The sequence below is a fragment of the Giraffa tippelskirchi genome, chromosome 8 (genome assembly GCF_054371585.1).
Source record: "Giraffa tippelskirchi isolate mGirTip1 chromosome 8, T2T-mGirTip1v1.2.pri, whole genome shotgun sequence".
NCBI lineage: Eukaryota > Metazoa > Chordata > Mammalia > Artiodactyla > Giraffidae > Giraffa > Giraffa tippelskirchi.
Window position 1 is genome coordinate 85,717,096 of NC_137282.1, and position 12,321 is coordinate 85,729,416.

The window sequence follows — 12,321 nt, forward strand, 5'->3', positions numbered from 1 at the left end:
TGTGTGACAAATATCTGATACCTGTGTGGAGACTCTCAGGCCAGAGCCTGCGTTCTTGTCTTGCTGCCTTATGCCAAGGAGTCATCCTGAAAGAATCCATGGATAAAAGAGATCATTACAATGTGCTCAGTTCAAAGGCTTAGAGTTTGCAACCCTTCACCAGAATACCACTAGGCCCCTCATCATCTTTCAAAGGTCAAGGAAAATTGAAATGTTGATTTAATTTTTTTCATAAATCTTTCAAAGTTAAAATGGTATGAATTTCTTTGGAGTAAAGGATATTCAACTTTTATTCTACATACTTCTGAATTTGTTGGGATTGTTAGAAGTGAAGTGAAGTGAAATTCACTCAGTCGTGTCTGACTCTTTGCGACCCCATGGACTATACAGTCCATGGAATTCTCCAGGCCAGAATACTGGAGTGGGTAGCCTTTCCCTTCTCCAGGGGATGTTCCCAACCCAGGGATGGAGCCCAGGTCTCCCACACTGCAGGCGGATTCTTTACCAGCTGAGTCACAGGAGAAGCCCATTAGGGATTTTTAGAATATGTATTAATTTGGGAATTTAAAAAAAAAAATAAGTACAATCAGCAGGGAAATTCAATTGTGTCTAAAATAGTTATACCAATGTTTTTTTTCATTCTCTCTGCAACAGTCATAGCTCAAGTCTAGAAACTCTGAAGTGTGATGATGGGGATAGAAAAGCCCATTATGTATGTCAACAAAGGATTAATATTGTCATGCTTTATCTTACTGTAACCACAATTGATTTACACATGCATTGAGATGTTTTGTGTCCTTTCCTTTACACTGCATTAATCCTCACATCAAATACCAAACTCTTAAACTCTGAATAATGTAAAATGCCAGTGTCTGTCTGTAATGCAAACTGTCCCCCGCATAATGTGATCTACAAGTCAAAAATCAATCATGCTCCCTAAATCTCTTCTCAACCAGCCTGACTCAGCTTGAAATTCTTTCCAAAGCCATTTTTTGGGTTAAATTGTCGTCATGCCTACAGGAGACCTCTTCAAAATACAAATAGTGATTTTCTTAAAGGAGTAGCCAATTAACCTGCTAGAATCAACAGCTTTACCGGATTAAATCATTACGACGCAAGGCCCAGTTCCAAACAATGGTCACTGCCGATAGGTCTTAACTTCCTCACCTTTTATGCAACATACTATTAATTATAGTGATCGTGATTATCAATACAATTTACTAAACACTCATAATTAATTGGACTTGCCACACATTATTTCTAATACTGGTACAATTTTACAAAATACAATTTTCCCCATTTCAAGGATTAGGCAGCCGAAACCCATGAGGCTAGGTGATTTGTCCAAATTATCATAGCCCCTAAGAAACAAAGTCAGGATTCCAACCAGAGCTGTTTGAAACCAAGACCCACATTCTTTCTTCACTATGCTTACATTACTTTAGGCCTCTCTTACAATACAAGAGAGGGCTGCGCCTATGACAAAGTCATAGATTTGGCTTATTTGTGGGGAAAGTTCCTTTTTGTCTACCATATTCTTGCCCTCTGGAGACAGTGGCAGAAAGGTCATTGCAATCACTTACCAACCCAGTCTTTTTCCTACATGCGCCCCCTCCTTCAGCCCTGGCCCTTAGTCAAGCCTCTGGTCTATCTCATCCCTCTCTGGTTTCTTTGGTCTAGGTATAGCTTTAGGAGACTCACCAATGACTATCATAATATCCTGTTGAGTTCAAACAAAATAATTTTCTAAAAGCAAGGATAACTGCACTTCAAGGTGTTTAATAAATAATAAAAAGATAACTCAAACTCCATCCAAGGGGTGCTCTTCCTTCTCAAAAACCTTTATACCCATTAACTAATTGGTGCTCTAATGTAATAGTAAATGTCTTTTAACCCATGGACACAAAAATGTCTTAAGGCAAAGTAGTTCTGACTCTTGCCTGGCAGCAAAGGGGGTTCTGACTCTCATTTTGTGGGGAGTTGCTTTTTATTAAATGTGATGAGGACAGAGTAGAAAGTAAAGTGAGAACAAAGACCGGGAATTTATGGAAATCTCTCCATTTATTAGCCATGCTGCTCACAAGGCACTTGTTTTGATAATATGTTCCTTCAGTCATATATTTGCTATTTTAAAAGGTGGCTTCCATCAATGATATGATGTGGTAAATGATGTAAGGGAAAACTGAAATCTCAGTGAACTACTATATGAGTTAACCTCAGACTGGCTAAAAGACTAAGCTAAAAGTAAACATATGTGAGTTTGTTGCCAACCAGCCCTCTAAAACCTAAGGAAATGCTTCAGACAATATGATAATTCCCTGCTTCAGTGCTGGCTTCTGTATGAAATTGTTGTTAATTTAATCTACTGTTTTACTGTAATGTGTTCTAATAGTTAAATAACAAAACATTTTTCTATTAATTTCTCTATTATTTGAAGACTTTCTTTAAGGATTTTCAAGTGATCATTATTTGCATCAAAACAAATAAGGGGTATAACTTTGAAACTAACTCTGGAGAAATACATGAGACTCTTCTTGGGTTCCTAGAGCCAAGAGACACAGAAGTATAATCCAAACTAAATAGAGTGCTGTACAGAAATGTGACCACATACAACACTCAAGAAACCAGCTCTTGGAGCCAGTAAGAAAGAGATAAAATCCAGCCCACAAATCTCTTGACAGATGGATGGGCCTTTGAAAAATTGTAACAACTTGAACCAGCCTCCTTAAGTTTTATTTCAACCTCCTGAACAACATAAAAATCCAGATTGACCTTTAGTATGAAGCTTTGGTTCTCTTTTGGCTTAAGGAGGATGCTTTTAAGAGAAATTCTGGTAATTTTTCTTACGTTCTTATTCTTCCCTTAGCCAAGAGGAACTCATCCCTTATAAGCAATCCTTAGACAGTATAATAGACTGAATGTTTATATCCCCCCAAAAGCATATACTGAATGTCTAACTCTCCACATGACTGTATTTGGAGACAGGGCCTTTCTGGAAGTAATTAAGGAACTCATAATGGTATGAACTCATGAAGGTATGGCTTTGACCTGATAGAATCAATATCCTTATAAGAAAAAGATCAGAGAGTTCAGCTTATTCTCTCTGCGCTGTGCAGAGAAGGTGACAGTTTGACTTCACAGGAACCAAATCTGCTGGCCCCTCAATTTTGCACTTCCCAGCCTCCAAGACTGTGAGAAAACAAATTTCTGTTGGCTAAGCCCCAGTCTATAGTATTTTGTTATGACAGCCCTAGCAGGCTAATACAGACACCAAATTAAAAAGAAAGTATTCTGTTCGATATTCTACTGGATAAGAACCACATAACAAAAGAATATTTGCCATTTAAAATCCACAATGCAACTCACTTATTTAGTTTTTTCACATGAAAGAATCCAGTTAAAGATCCTGGAGAATCATTATATGGCAAAAAATTTTGACTTTAAAAATTGCTTTGCATGTTTATTTTAATAAAAGAATTTCTGGCATCAAAAAAGAATAAATTACCTAAGAATAAATTTAATCAAAAAAGGTGAATGACACCTGTACACCAAAAGTTATAAGACACTGATGAAATAAAAGGAAGCAGAGTTCAGTGATGACCTAAAGGAGTGGGATGTGAGGGTGGGAGGGAGGCTTGAAAGGGAGGGGATATATATATCCTTACCGCTGATTCACATTGTTGTACAGCAGAAACTAACACAACATTTAAAGCGTATCTTACAATTTAAAAAAAAATCCTATGTTAAACTATAATAGAAAAAAATTTTAAGGAATATGTGTATACGTATAACCAAATAATTTTGCCATATAGCACAAATTAACAACAATGTCCATCAATTATGCTTCAATAAAAATAAATAAGAAAAAATAAATGGAAGAAGACACAAATATTCTGTCATCGTGAATTAGAAAAATTAATATTGTTAACGTTTACATACTACTCATACTACTCTACAGATTTAATGAAATCCTTATCAAAATTCCAATGGCATTTTTCACAGAAATAGAACAAGCAATCCTAAAGTGTGTATGGAACCACAGCATATCCCAAATAGCCAATGCAATCTTGAGAAAAAGAATAAAGATGGAGGCATCACACTCCCTGATTTCAAACTATAGTTATACTAATCAAAGTTATAGTGATCAAAATACTATGGTACTAGCATAAAGAGGGAGAAGGCAATGGCACCCCACTCCAGTACTCTTGCCTGGAAAATCCCATGGACGGAGGAGCCTGTAGGCTGCAGTCCATGGGGTCGCGAAGAGTCGGATACAACTGAGCGGCTTCACTTTCACTTTTCACTTTCATGCACTGGAGAAGGAAATGGCAACCCACTCCAGTGATCTTGCCTGGAGAATTCCAGGGATGGGGGGGCCTGGTGGGCTGCCGTCTATGGGGTCGCACAGAGTCAGACACGACTGAAGCGACTTAGCAGCAGCAGCAGCATAAAGAGAGTCACATAGATCAAGAAAATAATAAAGAGGGTAGAAATAAGCCCAAGTGTGTGGTCAATTAATTTACAACAAAAAAAGCCAAGAACATACAGTAAGGAAAGGACAGTCTCTTTAATAAGTGGTATTTGGAAAACTGGACAACCACATGCAAAAGAATGAAACAAGACTTCTATCTTACATCATACACAAAAGTTAACTCAAAATGGATTAAACACTTGTACGTAAGAACTGAAACCATAAACTCCCAGAAGAAAACATAGGCAGTAATCTCCTGACATTGGTCTTGGCAATGATTTTTTAAATCTGACACCAAAAGAAAAGGCAACAAAAACAAAAAATGAACAAGTAAGACTACCTCAAACCAAAAAGCTACTTCACAGCAAAGGAAACCATCAACAAAATGAAAAGGCAGCCTACTGAATGGGAGAAAATATTTGTAAATCATATAGCTGATAAGGGGCAAGTATCCAAAAAAAAAAAATATATATATATATATATAAGGAACTCATACAACTCATTAGCAAAAAAAAAAAAAATTGATTTTAAAATGGGCAGAAGATCTGAATTGATATTTTTCCAAAGAAGATATGCAGATGGCCAACAGGTACACAAAAGGACGCTCTATATCATTAACCATCAGGGAAATTCAAATCAAAACTACAATGAGATATCACACTTGTTAGAATAACTAGTGTCAAAAAGACAAAAAATAACTAGTGTTGGCAAGGATGTGGAGAAAAGGGAAGCCTTGTGCACTGTCGGTGGGAAAACAGTATAAATGTTACTCAAAAGGTTAAAAATAGAACTATCATATAATCTAGCAATTCCCCTTCTGTGTATTTACTCAAAGAAAATAAAAACTAACTTGAAAATTCATGTGCACTCTCACGTTCACTGCAGCATTATTTACAATAGCCAAGATACAGAAATAACCTAAGTGCCCATCAATGAATGAATAATAGTCCACTTTAAATGAATAAAGAAAATGTAATATATGTATACAGTGGAACATTATTCAACCATAAAAAAGAAGGAAATCTTGCCATTTGCAACATGAGTGGATCTTGAGGGTATTATGTTAAGTGAAATAAGTCAAACAGAAAGTCAAGTACCATATGATGTCACTTACATGTGAAATGTAAAAACAAACAAACAAAAAAGCAAAACTGAATCCACATTTACAGACCAGATAGGTGGCTGCCAGAGGCAGGAGTGGGAGCAGACAAAATGGGTGAAGGGCATGAAAGGGTACAAACTTCCAGTTATATAATAAATAGGTCATGGATGTAATAACAGCACAGTGACTATATATATGTGCGTGTGTTCGTCATTCAATTGTGTCCGACTCTTGTGACCCCATGGACTATAGCCCACCAGGTTCCTCTGTCCGTGGAATTCTCCGGGCAAGAATACTGGAGTGGGTTGCCATTCCCTTCTCCAGGGGATCTTCCCGACCCAGGGGCTTGCACTGCAGGCAGATTCTTTACCATCTGAGCCACCAGGGAAGCCCCATAGTTAATAATGCTATATTGCATATCTGAAAGTTGCTAAGAGAGGGAGATTTTAAAAGTTCTTATCACACACAAAAAATGTATAACTATGTATAATGATAGATGTTAACTACACTTATTACAGTGATTATTTTGCAGTATACACAAATATTGAACCAGTTGTACACCTGAAACTAGTGTTATCTGTCAATTACATCTGTTTTAAAAGCTAATAAATATTAAAAATTGTAAATTATTATGTTTTATGCCTATAGTTTATATAACATTGTATCTCAACCATGCCTCAATAAAAAAGAAAAAAAAGTCAAAATTTTTTTATTTTAAATTAAGAAAAAAAAGAATTTACCATAGAACTAACTGATTGGCTCATCTGTATATTTACATTATTTGCCATTCATAGCTCAAAACCTAGAGGTATAGTAGGATCCCCTACAGAATTCTAATACATCAAGGATAGCACTAAGCAAATATCCCTTGACCTCCCCTTTATCATAGCCCCCATTCTAGGTACATTTGAGGTCACATGAGTAATTCCAGCCAAAAGGACTCTGGGTGGAAAATGCATGTGACTTCCAGGCCAAGGCAGCTGAGAGAGCCTGTGCACCTCTGCCATCTCTGTTTTCCCACCCACAACAACAGAGGCTGCATTTCCCTATTCCATAGCTGCAGGATGAAATGGGAAGTAAGCAAGAAACAAGCCCCTGAGATTTCAAGGTTTTATTTGTTGTGGCTGCTAGGATTAATTATCCTAATACATCTTGGAACCCTCATTTTGCAAAAGACTTTGTGACTTCAGTGCTATTTGAAACTTGAATGCAGACTTCAACCTACCTGCCAAATTACCATAGACCATGAGCAACTGAACATGGTAGATCAACAAGGTAGATCAAGCATCATGTCTCCATGGGAACCATTTACACTCCTTCTATGTTCCTTGGCCTGAGCTATGTGATGTGGAAAGACAAGAAGGAAAAAAGACACAGTTTAGATTCTCATAATGCTGGTAGTGTTGTTCCCAGTAAAGTTTTAGACTGCTGTCTCTCCTAACCAGGATGTTACTAATTGCTGGCGCTCTGTTGCTTTAAAAATTGCATAATTATGCCACACTCAGATTTTATATACACCTAGAATGATGATCATATGAACCAAGAGGATAAGAAATGAGGATTTAATTGATACCGTTGGTTTCTACTCCAATTAGAGCAATAAAATTCATAATTTGACTTACAGTAACTTTCCCCACCACATCCCTGCCAAAGTGCTTAGAGCCTGAAAGTGTAATTAAAAATAATCAAAGAAAATAATGCTAATTAAAACCATAAGCAGGAACTAGGGTGATAGTTAGATTAATGGACATCTTAGTAATCGTACATTTTCTTATCTTCTTTCAAAAGACCTAGGAACCTTCTGTGGTCACTCACCTTCTTTTTATCAGTGGGGAAACTGAGGGACATGGAAGCTCTCTGGATGGGAAACAAGGAAGACAGGCTAGACTGAAACCCATGTGGGCCGCTGAGTTATTTGTGGACCTGGGCTCGCTCTCTCTTCGCATGCTCTTCCCCTTTGCCATTTTCCATGCCATTCGCAGGTGTCACTTTCTAGCTCTCAGAAAACTAAAAGTTTAGGTTTGTTTTTGCCTCTTTTGCCTCCATGGCATCAACCTGAAGCCTTTGAGTTACTAGGAAAGCAGGCGCACTGCCTGGTCCTTCGTGACATTCCTCCACTTGCTTCTTCGGTATCTGCTTTTGAAAAGAAAAGAGAGAAAGAATGATTCACTTAATGGATCTTCCCCCTCTCTAAGACCCAGTGGAATCCTAATTACTAAAGCCTGTTGTAGCGTTTTGTCAAGCGTATGGACTGATTAGTTTATCCTCTTGAAAGAATTGAGAGGCCAACTCTCTCTACTGGAAACTCCCTTTATGCAGAATAACTTCTTTTAAGTTGTCAACTGAGTCTTCCAGCTTCCATAACAAGCACTTCAGTTGCTTCCTTCAACTGTCTCAGTACAGAAAAAAAAAAAAAACCTTCATTAAAGAATGTAAAGGAAGGACTTCCCTGGTGGTCCAGTGGTTAATACTCCATGCTTCCAATGTAGGGGATGTGGGTTTGATCCCTGGTCAGGGAACTAAGACGTCACATGCTGCGTGGTGCAGCCGAGAAAAAAAAAAAGAAGAATGTTAAGGAAAAAAAGAGGAACAAGAATAGTGAGCACTTACTACAAGGATCATACACAGATTTATTTTGTATTATACAAGTTTATTCATCTAACTCACAAAAAAATGATGCATTACAAATATAGGCATGACATTTGTCCAATTATGATAGTTAATAAAAGTTGTCATCATGTGACATTAACATTAAAACATTACTTTTTAAAAAAGTCTTCCTCTGAGAAGATTCAGTTCTTTGATCTTCTCTGTCAAGTCTCCTGATACTAAGAATCTTAAGTTGACTGTAAAGGCGTTTCTCTGTTTGCAGTTTTCTGAAACTTGCCAGAAGGAATCAACATGCACAGCAACATAAAGGAAGCTTATTTTGCTGGGTGTTTCCTCCATACAATCACTTCTATTCCTCCATTGTTCTGAAGTGAATTACATATGAGGTGGATTGGAAAGAACTGGGAACTGGGAATTGGAACACCTACAGGCTGAATCTGGCTTTGTGCATGTGTCAGCTGCGACACGTGAGGAAGTCACTGAACCTCTTCATGAAACACTTCCTCATCTACTAGAAAGTGAGCACATTTCCATATTGTCTGCTTTGATTAAAAAAGATATATTAGCTTTTTTCCTTTTTTTTAGAGGATACACACTGTTTAGGATACATCCATTTGAGAATATTTCCCATTTCTCTTACATATCCGCATTTCTATCACTCAGCGATCAATGATCAGTCACCTACTATATGTCGGACCCTGCCAGGTACTAGGGATACAATCATCTTCTACAAATCCATAATTGGGTGGAAGGAACAGTTATGAGCACAAGTAACTCTAAAGCAGTGTTATCATTGCTGTACTAGGGAGACAGTCCAAGTGCCACAGGAGAACAGACAAGGCAGAGCAGTCAGGAAAGACTTCAGAAAGGATGTGACATTTGATTAGTGGTTTGATAGATGAGTATTTCATATTTTTGCCTAATAACTTCTCTTTCCACCTACCGCTAATTTAGTGGGGTTTTGGTCTTCTTTCATGATACATTAAACACAAAGTGTTTCAGCTAATCTAACCATGACACTAAGCAAAATTTCCTGGTTTGTTGGGTTTTTTTTTGGCTGCTCTGGATCTTCATTGCTGCTCGAGGGCTTTCTCTAGGTGCAGTGAGTGGGGGCTACTCTCTAGCTGTGATGTGTGGGTTTCTCATTACAGTGGCTTCTCCTGTGGAGCAAAGGCTTTAGCAAGCAGGGGCTTCAGCAGCTGGGGCGCCCAGACTTAGTTGCTCCCAGCATGTGGAACCTTCCCAGACCAGGGACTGAACCCATGTCTCCTACATTGGCAGGTGGATTCTTACCCACTAGACCACAAGGGAAGTCTAAAATTTCCTTCTGACCGTACAACAGCAACTCAGTTGCCAAGATAAAGACTACATGTCATCTCTCTGTTGGTACGAGAAAAAAAATTTAAACATAAGGGAATATAGATGTGGCCTGAAAACATTGAGTCAATTGAAGCCATCCAAAAATCCCATGGTTCCCCCTCTTTCATAAGGAAAGAATTTTTAGAAGACTATGAATGCCCTGTGACTCTACAACTTCTTCTACGTTAGAGACCCAAACTTCTAGATAAGAAATTCTAGCCAAAGAATTAAGCTTCTATTTCTCTTAGGGATATTCTCAACCAATAAGAACATATGCAGACCCACATGCGCTGTGGGGGCTCAGGCATCTCTAGTAGCACATCCATAGCAGCACACTCTAACCAGGCTTTGTCACACACTCACAGCAATGCATTTGAATCAAGCCAGGTAACCAATTTTCTTCATATCAATAACTGCATGAGGGTAATATTGGTACAGAAAGATTCACAAGTTGGTGTGGCAATATGCCAAAGTGAATAGAATAAAACCTTAAAGATACGTGCAAAATGGGGCCCTCTAAATGGATCTTAGATAAAATTGCCCTTTTTATATTAAAAGTAAGTTCTCATATCAGACAAGAGTTCATTGAAAGGGGGAATATGGATGTGCTTTTGTCAGGGCTGTGTGTATGTGTGTGTGTGTGTGTGTGTGTGTGTGCTCAGTCATGTCCAACTCTTTGTGACTCTATGGACTATAGCCTGCCAGGTTCCTCTGTCCATGGGATTCTCAAAGCAAGAATACTGGAGTGGGGTACCATTTCCTTCTCCAGGGAATCTTCCCTATCCAAGGATTAAACCCAAGTGTCCTGCATCTCCTGCATTGGCAAGTGGATTATTTACCGGTAGTGCCAAATTCCAATCCTTTGCAAAGTAATTTATTCACCTTGAAAATGTTCATACTCTTAGACAAGCTTCTAGGACATAACCCTATTTACAGAAAAATCTTTATGCATGAAGATGTTCATCCTAGGATTGCTTATGGTATAAAAAACCCAGTTCAATCCAGAAGTTCAACAATAATAGAGAATTTATTAAAATTATTGTACATCTATATATTAGTATACAATAGATCCATTAAGTACAACTTAAACCCTGTATTTGAGTGAAATAAATTGACTGTCATTTACATTATCTCACTTTTTAATATTTTCCAAGTTTTTTCTAGTGATATTAGGAAATAAAATTTAGTGCTTTGAATTCAATGACTCAGAATGTCCCTCTTTAGGAATAGTGTAAGCGATTAATAGATCCACAGACAGCCAGACAGATCAATGACCAACATAAGCCAACCCAAAATCCAAAAAGATGTCAGTGATCTAGAAAGCTAAGAGAGGCCGGTGATATAAAGCAGAAAAGTTAGATTCCCAGAACTTATGAGTAATAAGAAGATAAATGCAGAGCGTGGGGGAGGAACGCTATTAGAAATGCATCTGATTTTCTGAATATTTTGTGCGATTGATGAATTCAGGCTGTCTCTGCTAATGAATCCTAATTTAACCTAAGCACTGATTAATTCAAAAAATCTTTATTGAAAGCTTGCTGTATGCTGTCAATGTGTTTGGGACACAAAGATAAATATGACATTGTCTCTGCCTTCAAGAGTCTTAGCAGAGTATGGTTCAGTGCTATGGCTGTTAGTATAGCTGGATTTAATGAATGCAGGTATCTTTCCCCGAAATTACATAAAGATAAGAAATTTTAAAATATTTCATTTGAACCGGTGGGAAGAAAGAAAGATTAAATTCCAAAACACTGAATGATGAAAGAGATTAATTTTTGGAGTTAGAATGTAAGTTAAAAGTTCAACAATTCATTTACTCTCGCACAGCTGCTAAAACCAAGATAGGCAAGAGGAAGGAGTCAGCCCACTAGAAGTGAGTCAGTTGGCTTTGACCAACTGTTGAGTGCCTATTGCAGCCTGAAGCAGTGTAAAGAAAGGCACTGCAAAACAGTGCACAAAAAATACAATGTTGACCTCTTCCGCAAGAAGCTTCCACACTGATTTGGGCAACAAAACACACAAAAGAAATAGTTGAAGAATTTTTGTGTTCTAAGAAAAAATTTAAATTGAATGGGCATGTATGTGGTCCAATCATTTCATGTGTATGTAGCCTAAAACAGTTATCAGGTATTATAATACTTGTTTAATTTAGTACAGGTTTAGTACCTGTACTTGTTTAGTACCTTGCTACCTTTACCCTAGCAAAGTAATGCTCAAAATTCTCCAAGCCAGGCTTCAACAATACGTGAACCATGAACTTCCAGATGTTCAAGCAGGATTTAGAAAAGGCAGAGGAACCAGAGATCAAATTGCCAACATCTGCTGGATCATCAAAAAAGCAAGAGAGTTCCAGAAAAACATCTATTTTTGCTTTATTGACTATGCCAAAGCCTTTGACTGCGTGGATCACAACAAACTGTGGAAAATTCTTCAAGAGATAGGAATACCAGACCACTTGACCTGCCTCCTGAGAAATCTGTATGCAGGTCAAGAAGCAACAGGTATAACTGGACATGAAACAACAGACTGGTTCCAAATCAGGAAAGGAGTATGTCAAGGCTGTATATTGTCACCCTGCTTACTTAACTTATATGCAGAGTACATCATGCAAAATGCCGGGCTGGATGAAGCACAAACTGGAATCAAGTTTGCCAAGAGAAATATCAATAACCTCAGATATGCAGATGACACCACCCTTATGGCAGAAAGTGAAGAAGAACTAAAGAGCCTCTTGATGAAAGTGAAAGAGGAGAGTGAAAAAGTTGGCTTAAAACTCAAC

General features: G+C 37.8%; 1 long non-coding RNA gene across 1 annotated transcript in view; it reads right to left on the bottom strand.

Moving 5' to 3' along the window:
- The window catches only part of LOC145516377 (uncharacterized), a 523,613-nt gene extending 515,904 nt beyond the window's left edge, over nucleotides 1-7,709 (bottom strand). Inside the window, exons 1-3 of the long non-coding RNA XR_014061335.1 lie at nucleotides 7,389-7,709; nucleotides 6,799-6,911; nucleotides 22-86 (exon numbers count right to left, since the gene is read on the bottom strand). This is a non-coding gene — a long non-coding RNA (uncharacterized LOC145516377). The remainder of the gene's footprint in view (nucleotides 1-21; nucleotides 87-6,798; nucleotides 6,912-7,388) is intronic.
- Between the last annotated feature and the right edge of the window lie 4,612 nt (nucleotides 7,710-12,321).